A 12,128-nucleotide genomic window follows, 5' to 3' on the forward strand; every position below is an offset into this window, starting at 1 on the left:
AAGTCAAGTATAAATCATCTGAATTCTACTCATTCCCAGGTTGAAGGCAAATACAAATCAAGAGGAATCTGTGGTGCTGATAGAATTGTTTTGATATTTTTCAAGGATTTTTTTTTAAAATATTTTTTCCTACAATAATGGCTTGGGGGTGTTTCAGTTGTTTAGAAATGAGATATGGTGATGGCCACTAGCTTCGATGGGAAGGTGTTTTAACAGAGCATGGAGGATAGATGTATTGCTATCTGTTAGCCATGATAACCCAATGGAATCTCTAGGATCAGAGGCAGAATATCCCTGAGTTTTTGATACAAGAGAGCAGTCAGCAGGTGAGGGTTTTTGTGTGTGAGCCCTGGGGATGGCTTCCCTGTGGCCTGATAGGCCACTGTTGCAAACAGGGAACAAGATGCTGGTGTAGATGAACAATTGGTCTGATCTACCATGGCTACTATTATATTCTTATATTCTAAACAAGAGATTTCACAAAGGGGTTTACCTTTTAATATTTGGTTTATGGGTTGAGCAAGAAAGGAAAAGGAAATACTTTGCTGGAGGAACAGAAGAATTGCAAAAAGTTCAGCGAGGAAAACAAAACACACCTATTTTAGGAGGTATTTAAGTGGAGTTCTTTGAAGTCTCACTTTACTATGTAAGTGAAAATCCATTTATTCTAGAAAAGAGTCCATGTAATAGAGTACTGGGGGGAAGCTGTCTAGATTAAGGGAAATCTGTTTGCAATCAGCAAGAAAGGAATTTCTTCAGGCATCTTGAACAAGTGTGTACCTGAAAGGAGGCAGTTGCTTTGTAGAGGGGTAAACATTGTCCTTTTTGTGTCATTAATGGGAAATACTGTCTATAATTGTCTACAGGAAAATTACTACAGGGAAATCACTTAGAGAAAAAGTCTTGTTGGGGATAAATGAATATCTTTGCAGTATATGAATAGTTTATATGTATTTTGTCTGTTTAAAATCTTTTGTTGACCTAAGTGTCTAATCTGCTGGAAATTTTAGGCTATGAGAGTTTGAACTATTTCAGATCGGTAGCCAAGATTTTTCTAAGAGGGAGAATGGGATTGGCTGGTTTGATCATTCTGAATGAAAAAGTAGGACTTGGACATTAAAAATGAGAATGTATTTTCATTAATTAAGTTGCATTGCATGGTCCCTGAAGGGCCAATTCACTAGCAGAGTCACAGAAAAGTGCTAGATAATATTGTGTGTCAATGCAACAGAAACAGCATTTTGAAATTGGAATGGGCAGGAGAGAAAAAGGCTGGAGCTGGAGCTTCAGTTTTGCAGACCTGCACAATATCTGGGATATCTGCTGCCTGACAGAGTGCCTGTTTGCTTCCAGTATGCTCTGCTTGTATATAACTAAACAAAACAAATATTACAGAGCTATTGTAAGCCTCCTGGTTTTTTTCCTTCAAGTGAAACTAAACCCTTTAGCTTTGTTCCAGGCACTGCTTGGAGAAGCAGGAAACACTTAACAGTATGCTACACTTAATACAATCACAGGAGGGTATGTGTGTGTTAAGGCATAGGTTGATAGGTATTTTAAAATGTGACTGTTTAGACTTTAGACCTTTGCACATTCCTTCCTTTAGCTCTGTTATCTACAAGAATTTACATAATAAGGGGAGAAAAGCAAGGTAATATAACTTCCTTTCCCCAATTAAATAGAGACAACATATCAACATTTATACTACAATATCTGAACAGTTTAAGGCTGCAGTCCTATACACACTTGCCTAGCAATAAGTTTCACTTAACATGGTATCTGAGTAAAGAAGCATAATCGAGCTGCAACTCACATTAGCTCTTCTGAAGGAAGTGGTCCGACTCCAAAAGCACTAAAGTACATGAATAATACCTCGACACTGCCATGAATCAGCCCTTGAATAGGCTTTCTACCTGAGCTGATATGTATGATTCAGATACCATCAGTACCAAATCAGAATTGCTAAACATTGCCATTTCAATGATAAATATTCACATTTTGGGGGGGTGTTAAGCATAAAACACTATTCAATATGGTATTTGTCATGCTCATGTACTTTTGAACAAACTGATGCTGTGACCTTGCTATTGAAGATTTCAGAAACGTTTTAAAATCTTATTACAAATGTTCTAACAGCAGTCACTTAATTTTCTTACAGCAAACAAGCTGGAAAACTTAAACAGACTCTTGTATTGCAAGAGCTGTTCCCATTTCACTTCTAGAATGGCTGTTCCCATTTCACCAAGGACATTTATGAAGCTGTCAACCATGTGGTTTCATCCAGCAGCCACATCAGCTGTTGCTCAGTCTAAAATTAGCATGAATGCAAGCAATTTTATCACAAATCCATCAAACTGCCTATAGGGCCAAACTACATGGTACTGTTTTTAAAGAGTTAAGTCTGAGTTCCTTGGACCCAACTTAGATTCCCCGCAGACACACACACAACCAGAGGCACTGAACAAAGAGTGAGTTTATGTGGCCCTGAGGTACTACAACTTCATATTAATCCTCTATCTATTCTTGATCTTGAATGTGAAGGATCTTGAATGTGAAGGACAGGTTTCACAATACCAAATGTCAGAGCCTAGGGTCTTCTGATACCTGACTATGTTATGTTCTTTCCTTCACTGAGTATATGAATTTATGGAACAGTATTAGGGTTGCCACCCTGACCTGGATGGCCCAGGCTAGCCTGATCTCGTCAGATCTCAGAAGCTAAGTAGGGTCAGCCATGGTTAGTATTTGGATGGGAGACCACCAAGGAATCTTCCCTATAGTCATTTCTTAAGAACAAAGCGGAATTCTACTTTTCATTCAGATTACCAACACACAGCTACCAACTTAAGTAAAGCGTTGTCAGCTAAGGGATATCCAGCCCAGGTTTTACAGTCAGCCAAAGCTAGAGCCGACTTGACAGATAGGAAAGCATTATTAGAATCTAAACAATCCTCTGCATCTACTAATATCACTTGGTCTTTCCAGTTCAGTCCCAAATCTTTTATGATTAACAACATAATTAAAAAACATTGGCATCTGGTACAAACACTAGCTGGCTGCCAAAGTCCACCTTTGTGTGGACTATGCCGTCCACGATCCATACGAGACTTCCTGATCCATACAGATACTTCTACTCAGTCATCTTCTTCCACTTCTTTTCTATTGCCCCTGCTACAGGTCACCATCGTTGTGGCAATTGTTCTGTATGCAATTTATGTTATTCAGTGAAGGAACTTACATCTACCACTACTGGGTTCCGATTTTCTCTTAGGCACTTCTTTAATTGTGCCTCAAAAAACGTGGTGTATTGCGTAATATGCAAATGTGGTTTGAAATACATTGGTAGCACTATTTGAACTGTGAGGACTAGAATTGCAGAACATTGTTCTAGAATACGCTTAGAGAATTTAGAAGCGCCTCTCACTGCGCATTTCCTAGAGAAAGGGCACAGCGACAGGGATTTATCATTTTGCGTTTTATGGCAATTTCGGGGTCGACTTCATGACACGCAAAATATTCAGAAAATATTACATCAGATGGAGACTTTAAGGGTTTTTTCCACCATACCCGGTTCTCCAGCTGCAATTGATTAATCGCGATCCCTCTTACCTTTAACTTTCATTGCTACTTTTTTGCCTTCATTCTGTCCTTCTGAGACCTACATACAACTATTTGCGGTCCTTATGAAACGTTACCTATTACGGTATTAATTTTTGCATTACTGGTAAGAATTTTTACACTACTTTTAATGTTGGCATAGTCATAGTTTATTGATGTTTACAAGTATATTTGATGTTTTTGTGCATTGTGTTGGTCATGATACACAGGTACAGGTAGCTGATGAAGCCATAAGCGAAACGTGGTCCCGATCTAGACGACACGTCCTGACATCTTCCCTCCATGGCTTTCTTCCAGTTGTGTTGAATGCAGTTGCTTGCAATCTAAAAGCAAATTTTGGAATTACCAGAGACTTTATATTAAAAGACACCTTAATGGGTCATTTATCTTGACTTACCTGTTTAATTAGGATCTGTGATATCCTTTCAATGGTCATATTTATTGGATTGCATATTGTAAATTTGTATCTTGTTGTACCTTCATTTTGTACATAATTGTATATATTTTGCACTTTTCCACTATTATAAAACTCACTTATTCTTTGCATAAGAAAATTGTCATTGTGCTGTTTTGGGTTGCTCCAATCTCCAGGTACTAGCTGGAGACCTCCCACTATTACAACTGATCTCCAGCTGATAGAGATCTGTTCACCTGGAGAAAATGGCCACTTTGGCAATTGGAGTCTATGACATTGAAGTCCCTCCCCTCTCCAAACCCCACCCTCCTCAGGATCCACCCCCAAAATTTCCAAGTATTTTGCAACCTGGAGCTGGCAACCCTATGCAGTATCCAGTTTGCATGTGTTCACAGGCAAAGCGGCACAAAATGTTTCAGACATTGTTTTTCTGTATGTGGAAGCCTCATTGTGAAAATGCAAGCAATGTTTGCTTTTAAGTCATTCCTGTTAATTTCCAGAAGTTTCCAGACAGTTCATTTCTTTAGAAATTGGAAAAGTAACCCAAGATTGACCTTTGGAGTGCCAAAGAAACAAGGCAGCAAGAAACACATTATACCTTCTGTCACAGAGGTGCAGATCTATAAATGAAGGACCCTGAACAGTAAGAAGAAAGAGATTCTATGTTAATTCAAGTGCTAAGAGGGAAGGTCAAGTGATATCAATTGACTACTCTAGAATTCCTTACCCTGCCCCCAGAAAAGCCATTTTTTTACTCTGAATGTTACTCCCTTGAAAAACCAAGATTCTTGTAAGAAACCAACCAACCAACAAACAAAAACTACCTAAACAACAGAATTACATATATTAAAAATAAAAAATAATTATTTGGTTGAATCAATATGTTTACTTAACTCTAAGACTGGTTTTAAGTAGTTTATTGAAAAGTTGTTTCCACTTACAGTTTCCATTACAGTCTTCTGTAATGAGTTTGCCCCTGCTTTGCAGGCAAAATGACTCAGAAGACTGAGAAGATGAGGCCTGTTACTTTGATTCATCATTTCATCATTCCCTTTAACAGTAAAGTGGCTGGTCCCTGTGCCAATCATGAAAGAAGTACAACGAGGTCAGCCAGAAAGAAGGAGAAGGCTTCTGCACTCCTGGCAGATCTCCCAAGTGCGCAGTAAAATGTTGTTTTCCCTTCATCCCCCCAAAAGGACAGGATCAAGATAAGCAGAATGACGACTGCGCGCATTAGGGATGCCAGGTCTCTCTTTACCACCGATGGGAGGTTTTTGGGGTGGAGCATGAGGAAGGCAGGGTTTGGGGAGGGGAGGGACTTCAATGCCATAGAGTCCAATTGACAAAGCAGCCATTTTGTCAGGGGAACTGATATCTATCAGCTGGAGACCAGTTGTCATAGCAGGAGATCTCCAGCTAGTACCTGAAAGTTGGCAACCCTAGTGTGCATGCATAAGAACCTAAAAAAGTCATAGCACTGCTTATAGGATAGTTAGGTGTAAATGGAACTGCTTGCCTCCATTCAGCCTACATTTTAATGCAGGAGAGGGAAAATCCTCCAAAACTCTTAATCTGATCTTTCAATAGCTATGGGGCAATTTTCCCACCTCATTTTACTAGGGCATTGGAAGGAAGAGAGAAGTAGCTTCTCCACCTCCCTGCCCATCAAAAGCACTCCGGGATATTTCCCTCATAGCTTTTCAGACATCAGGATGGGGTTGTTGAAGCCTTTATGCCTAATCCTGTTGTTTACAATGCTGTGCAGCAGCAGTTTTCCCTTCCTGTTGCTGAGTGGAGAAGATAAAGAACTTGCTCTTCACCTGAGGTTTGGAGACTTCAAAGCACCATCCAATGTTTGAAAGATGTAGGGCAACATCCCTATATCTCTTTTGTTGCTGAGGGGTATGTGTGTAAGAAGCACGCTCCCTGCTTCCTCTTGCCATCTCCAAACAAAGGTGATATGGTAGGGTTGCCAGGTCCCTCTTCGCCATTGGCGGGAGGTTTTTGGGGCAGAGCCTGAGGAGGCTAGTACCTGGATGTTGGCAACCCTATAATATAGTGAAACTTCCATTTAGCATGACAAAGATAAGGATTGGGACATGGAAATTTCCAAGGTTGACATTGGCAAGGCTCCCAGGCAGTATCCACACAGTGCTGTTGGTGAGGGTGGGGAGCAAACTCTTTACCAACCTCAAGCCCCAATAACAGTCTTATGGGCAAATTACTCCTTGTTACTATAGATAATATTATCGAGACTTCAGACACTACACCAGACAGGGGGAAGTAGTTGGGTGACAGTGTGGGCATTGAGGGTAGGAAAATAGTTCACTCATCATCCCAATAACTGCTCTGCGAGGAATTGTTCCTTTAAGACAGTCTACAACATTTTATTGTAGGTACCCATTTGTTACTACATATAAGTGGTTGGTAATCACAAAAGCAACAAAACCAGGCCACCCACAGACCCAGCAGGAGGGGTGGTTGCCTATTCAGATACGTTGAAAAATATTATTTGGAAATTAAACATAAGAATGTACTCTGATTCTTTATTCTTATGACTTTTATTAAGTTTCTTGTATTGTAACTATTCTGCCCTGACCTGGATGGCCCAGGATAGCCCAATCTCATCAGATTTGGAAGCTAAGCAGGGTCAGCCCTGGTTAGTATTGGGATGGGAGAGCACCAAGAAATACCAGGGTTGCTTTGCAGAGGAAGGCAATGGCAAACCACCGCTGTTTTCTTGCCTTGAAAACCCCATAAAGGGTTGCCATAGATAGCTGCAACTTGACAGCACTTTACACATTATGACTATTATGCCAGTTTAGTTACTCACTTCCATTGGTTTCAATAGGAAAAATATTTTCAACTGTAAAGGTTTGTTATCTGCTCAGTGCATATGAAAGGAATGCTTGCTGGACCAAGTGAATGTTCTGTAGGAGCTTTTGGGGGTGGAATGTGTGGAGGGGGAGTGCCACTTACGTCTTTACTATGGTAAAGACCATAGAAATTGGGGAAATTCCTAGAGTGTTGTAGGCATGGCAATTGAAGTAATGCCACATTCACAACATCAAAACCTCCTCAATTTTCTCCTGCTGCTCAGTTGCCTGCGAGTAGGCAGGCAACTGGCAGCCCTAGTTTGAAGATGTCTTCAAAGGCATCTGTATGTGTTACATGTGTTACAGTAGTCTACTCTAGAGGTTACAGTACCATGGATCAACATGGCTAGGTCAGCAGAGTCTCAGTAAGGGGCTAGCTTAGGAGCCAGATGTGACTGGAAGAAGGCGCAAAAGGACCAACCTGCTTATCCATTGATAAAGCCGAGTCCAGGAGCTTTGTCTGCACCCTAGGAGTTGGCAGTGTTCATTTCCCCCCACCATCACCCCAGAGGAAGGAAACTGATGTCCAGGAAACTGAAGTCTAATATAAAATGTCAGAATAGTGTCTGGATCCAAGAATTTCCTAAAATTATTGCTGTTCTATTAGTTCTGTCAACTATTTTTTAAAAAGGATCATATCTTAGTTATTTTCTGAGTGCACATCTCTGATGTAAAATTGCTTCAAAAATTCTAAAATCTGTAAGGACAATATTGGTCTTTCAACAGGGGAAAGTGGAATGCAGCCCACCTTCTCTGTTTTGGGCAGGTGGGGAATAAATTGTACCAATCCTTTTTAGTGATGAGTACAGGACAAAACACAAGTAGACCCAAAAATGTGCTTTTTGCCTTTTTGCAAGTTGGTGTTTAAGGGTACATACAGCTTGCCAATCTCTGTTTGCTGGAGAAGCCCAACATATAAGCTAAATACTTATTTGCAAGTGCAGTTGTGTGAGCATTTATGACTTTCTAACAGAAAGTGTGGAAATTATATCAATAGACATAGGTGAATACACCTTTCAGATTTAAAGCTACCTTTTTCTCCAGCCTAATCAGCTGTAATACATAAGAATATCGAAGCAATTAAATAGGCAGTAGTTGATTATCAGACAGTCCTGGCTTTCACTTTATTTGTACAGGTGTATTGTAACATAGCTCTGTGGCGTGAACATTTTCCACTTCATTACTCCTGGCATATGCTCAAACGCTTCACGTGTTTCACCAAATCTCTCAATTTGTTTAGTTTCAGTGTTCCATTTTGGGTGTTTGTTTAAGCATGAACCAAGCCATAAATTAGCAAGTCGTTTGACCCTTCATAATTAAACGAGAGAGGTCTCCTAAATACACCTTTGTCTGGGTATCCAAGTTGAGTCATCTGGCTCCCTTTACCTTAACACCTCGTTTTTTGAAAGTAAGCAGGTTAGACTGATTGAGGCATGGACCGGGGCCTTCCCTAGACTGACCCCCACATTTTAGAACTCCTTCCTGAAAGGCTATGCCAATCTGTCACCATTTCTTTTCTTAAGAAAACATGATCAAACCTTTCCATTCCAGCAAGATTAAATATATATATATATATATATTTGATACAATAAAAAGAGGGTATATAATAGGTACAAGGTGAGCATGTCTATCCAGACCATGAAAACTTTGTGAAACTGAGAACTTTCTCACACATTATGCTGCAAATTCCATTCTCTGCACAACCATCAACCATAAAGAGTCTAATCTGAAATAATCTGTATTTTGCTGTTGGGATTTGGGAAGTTAAATTTCACAAGTGTGTAGGTCTCCTTTGCTTTTATCAGCTGGTCATGAATTTGGGGCATTTTTTTGGCTGGGGCAGGCTTCCTTTTTCTAGCAAAGACCAATCTGGCTGTGGTAATCATATGTAAAGCTAGTGCTTGAAGATTTTTAAGCATGTCAACGGCACAATTTAACAATAAGATCTCTGGTCTGTAGGGAATCTGTCTCACTAACCTGATATGCTTTCCACCACTTGTTTCCAGTAAGATCTCAGAAGCTAAGCAGGGTCAGCCCTGGTTAGTATTTGGATGAGAGACCACCAAGGAATACCAGGGTTGCTGTGCAGAGGAAGGCACTGGCAAACCACCTCTGTTAGTCTCTTGCCATGAAAACCCCCAAAGGGGGTCTCCATAAATTGGCTGCGACTTGACGGCACTTTACACACACACATTGCCCATTTACATGTCCACCACACATGGACACAGTCTGCCTTCTCTTCCATTCCAACAAGTTTGGTTTTTACCAAAACCACAATCATATAAGAACATAGGTGTGATGGACAGCTAATTGCAGATGCCTTATACCAGTTTGAGAACGCTGATTGTTTTTTTTTGTTTTTTTTTAAAAGGAATTCTACTGTTGTTTTGGGAGAGTGGCAGTTGAAAGTGGCAGTTAGAGGCTGGCAGCTAGAGAGGAAGGAGAGTTATGTAGGATCGAGGAGGATCCTGAAAGAAGGAAGTGAAACCAGTAGTCCTTCCCTGAGGCAAATAGCTCCAAGGAAAAGGGGGTGATCCCTATCAAATGTTAAAAAAGGAAAATTGGAGCCTGTGTTTATGCTTCTGCCTCCACAGACTTTAGAAATTTTGTGTCAAATAAGTTTATGCCTGTTTATCTAAGGAGTGATAACCAAGTGATCCCTACTGTATATAGTTATGTGACATTTCCCTCATTCCTGTTGCCTTTTCACCTGCCAAGTTTACACCTGAAACCTCTCTGACAGTCTGACTTGACCATTTCACCATAAGAGAAAAATAAATGTTTGTGTTGAGAATTCATATCAGCCTCTTGTGCGCCATATTCAAACATAAACGAACGAAGGGTTTTTCAGTTCCTCAGTTTCCTAGACTGGGTCAGAGTACATCTTATACATTTTATGTCAGGGAGGGGGGAGGTTGGGGACAGAGAGAAACAAAGAAGAAGAAAAAGGAATCACTTGGTTAAGTGAAAAAGCAATTGTGGAACCATCAAAATAGGATTAAAATGTGTATAATAATGAAGGCCAGTCATGGTTAAAAGTGCCAAGTAAGAAAGGATTGGAATAGGAAATAAATGAGGAATGAGTGGTAAATGAAGACAAGAAAATTCTCCTCAGTCATTAGTGCCCTTGAAGCTCCCAAGGAAAAGTATGTTTCCTAGATGAGAAAGGATACATTTCCAGAGATATGACCCTTAATTGAAAGGTTGTGTTGGCATAGATAAAATATGCTTCAACTGTTGGAGGAGTTGTTTGTACAAACAAGTTACCTCATAGAGTCTCTTGATGCAGTTACATAAGAAATAGTTGCCTAAATGGGCCATAGTTTGGGGAGCAGAGTCACATCCCCAAGCCCTGTGACCCAGGGAAGGGGTGGGGGTTTAAGTCTAAAATAAAATAAAAAATAAAATAAATCCTACCACATACTTCTTTGCAAAGAATGAAATGACGATTCCTATCTGTGCTAGTCCATATGACAACTAGAGTTGGATTCATCCGTTACATTACTCAAAGAGAAAGCCCAAGTCACCTCAAATGCCTTCCTCTGCTATTTCCTCCCTCAGACAATCACCATCTAACACTTGGCCAGCTGCTTCCTTCAGCTTTGGCAGGTAGGCATGTTTATTGTATTCAGGTTTTCACAAACAGTCACTTTAGGTTAGTGTCATCTTATCTAAGATAGTACCATACACTATACACATGGCAGTTGCTTTTGGGAAAAAGGCTTGCTAAAAACATAAAAACTCTGCTACTTACCTTATTTAACAGACATGTTTATGGAGGTGATATCTATCAACTGCTATAAGATACGGTAGCTAAAGGTAACCTCCATATAGAGATGCAGTACGCCACTAAATACCAGTTGCTGGATGACAACAGCATGATAGACCTCTTGCCTTTCAAAGTGTCATGTGGTTGGCCAATGTAGGAAACAGGATGCTGGACTAGGACTCTTGGTCTGATCCAAGTGGTTCCTTCCTATAGAATCTTATTTTAGGAAGATATTCTTAGGAATTCTCCAACTAACTTAACTTTTAACTTTTTTTAGTAGGTAGCCCATTTTTGTTTTGTTTTTTAATATTATTTGCAAAGTGTTGAACTATAACGCTTGCTTGGAAAGGAGGAATAGGTAGAGTTGGGACCCAATGGGAACTTTATTGTAGCTCAAAACTCACTGAAATGTTCCAAACACCACATATTGATGTTGCCTCAGTATTAAGCCACTCCACTCTTGTTACCACAGAAACAGAGCAACAAATATTTGGAGCTATGTAACACCTTTCACCAAAATTCCAGACCAGCATTCTTTGGAAAGTGTTGCTGTCAATCAGATCACTCCTGTTCATTGAATGAAAGCTTTGTACGGCTGTTGTCTGCTCATGCCGTGCCTTAAAGACATAGAGCCTGCTCTCCTCACTACTTTATAAGCTGGGCACATTATCATTGTTACAGCATCCATTTGTTCATCATTTATTTTCCCGCAATGAAATGATAATGTCAACAATTCTGAAGAATAAATGTCAAAGAATAAAGCATTTTGAAAGTTTAAAAATCCATATTTTTTTCTAGTCCATTTGCTCTGTACTGGCAGTGTCTCAAATAACTTCACTTAAGGCACCATGTGATCATCTGGCTGCCTTCCAATGTTTTCTTTTCATCTCCAAAGTCATGGCCAAAGGTTATTTTTAATCTTATTCTGATAACCTGAACTGTCTGTCTATTAACCTCAGGGAGGGGTTGCTGTACTCTGCCAGGTATTTTTTACCTGAGGCTTCCCATCTGTCTAAATTTATGATGATGGGTGAGAGGTTGGAAATCTGTGGCAGGTGCTGCTTTTCAAACACAGAAATTGTGTTATATATTGACTCCTCCTGTCTGTTTCTTCACCTACAAACAATTTAGCTATACCTCTAAAGAGTAAGATGCTGCTGCAGTATTCTAATAATCTCTCCATTCTTTTGCTGCACTGGACTAGGTTGATGATTCTGAAAGCATTTATTAAGCTCTGTTATTCACAGCCTTTGCAACTATGCTGCAGCCTGCTTGTCTAACACTCTTACATGTTGGCTCTGTCTCTCTCATTGTCTTTTCCGTCTAATGCAAACACTGATCATCAAGTGCCATGAGAGGAAAACTTGAGATGAAATAATCACTGGAACTTCATTATGGAGAGACTATACTGGGCAGTATCCTATCCTAGGGAACCTCTTTTCAACTTAAG

This window comes from Euleptes europaea, chromosome 2 (genome assembly GCF_029931775.1).
Source record: "Euleptes europaea isolate rEulEur1 chromosome 2, rEulEur1.hap1, whole genome shotgun sequence".
Lineage (NCBI taxonomy): Eukaryota > Metazoa > Chordata > Lepidosauria > Squamata > Sphaerodactylidae > Euleptes > Euleptes europaea.